Genomic DNA, 1,578 nt, shown 5'->3' on the forward strand with positions numbered 1-1,578 from the left:
GTTCTCATGGAATCCAAAAATCTGTGAACAATTATATATATATATATATATTAGGTTTACTTATAAATGTATAATATTATAAGATGTAATATTATATCTAATACTATATAATAATCAGCTCTTCGATGTCTGCACCGACACCGCCATTACTCGGCGCGTAATCCATACCGTTATTTTGAATATTGCCCGCCCAACACAATGCCAACTGTTTGTTGGCCGCCAACTTTATCTGGTTTATGAAACTGTTCTCGCTATTTGGAATTATATTCATCGTGTGGAGATTATTATGTATATTACTGGTGGCTGTAGTAATTTCTTCAACGGTAGATGATCTATCGACATACACATTAGTACTCAAATGTGTAGCTATCTGATCGATTTGCACCATAACCGCGTCAGATTTTCGGGAGATCGATTCGCTGACGGCCCGTCGTATCTCGTGCATTCTTAATAGATCGCGCTCGCTCAACAGCACACGGCATCCTTGTTGTAGGCGTGATTCGACGACGAGCATACTTTCACCGCGATATGTAGTTCTGGAAAGCGTGTTATTCTCGTCTTTGAGAAAAAGTCTCTCGCGACTTTTAACCGGCGGATTGGTTATATTCGGGAGTATGTATGGTAGTAGTGAGAAAATTCTATGTAAGAATACACTTGTTATACAAACATGTCTCGACGGCGTTATAATCTGCACGCACACGTTGAAAACGTCCGAGGCGTCAAGTCCAATGTTAATGGATTTGCGACCCGAAAAGTCTATGACAAAACACGAGCAGTCGATTAAATCGATGGGCGACTGGACGGTCGACAAACGCAGTATATTTTCGCCCTCGCGTTCACCACAAGCCTCCGAGACGATTTTTTGAAGTTTTCCCGTCATATTTTCACCGTCAGAATTAAACGCCCTAGTTTCACGTTAAGCGGTTGTAGTGTTACTGGTTTGCGTTAAATAATTAACTTGGCGGGTACGAAATCCGCGCAATCAATTATTTAAACTTAATCTATTCACGGTGAACAGCATAAGTAGTGGGGGTAACGTTTTAATATGGAAATATTTAAATATAATATGATAAAATTCGAAAAACCGCGTCCGTCCGATTACCGGATAGATGTCGCCACCGTCGGTGATAATATAATACGGCTCGAATGGATGGCGGCCGATGAGTCCGTCCGCGTCGCGGACAGAGCGCGCCGTGGACGGGGCGGCCGTGGTGGGGGCGGCTGCCGCGCGGGGAACGTGTGATGGGCGGGGTAGCGCAGTGATGTAGCGCGCTAGCGGGGTGGGGCGGGGGGTCACTGCGATGTGGTCGACGTTACCAAGGTATGGGCGGGGTGGGGTGGTGATAACGTAGGTAGGAGGCGAGGCGGGGGGTTATCAAGCGTGGGCAACGTTGCCGAGGTATGGGCGAGGGTGGTGGGGCGATGACGTAGGTATAGGCGTGGGGAGGAGGCGGGGGGAGCGCAGGGTAGCGCTGTATTGCCGGGGGTGGGTGGAGGGGTGGTGGCTCGGTTGGCTCAGGGTGGCTCAATACAGCGGGGGGTGGTGAAGCGGGGGGTATCCAGAACCGGCCTTTCTAC

The sequence above is a fragment of the Acyrthosiphon pisum genome, chromosome A2, assembly GCF_005508785.2.
Source record: "Acyrthosiphon pisum isolate AL4f chromosome A2, pea_aphid_22Mar2018_4r6ur, whole genome shotgun sequence".
Taxonomy (NCBI): domain Eukaryota; kingdom Metazoa; phylum Arthropoda; class Insecta; order Hemiptera; family Aphididae; genus Acyrthosiphon; species Acyrthosiphon pisum.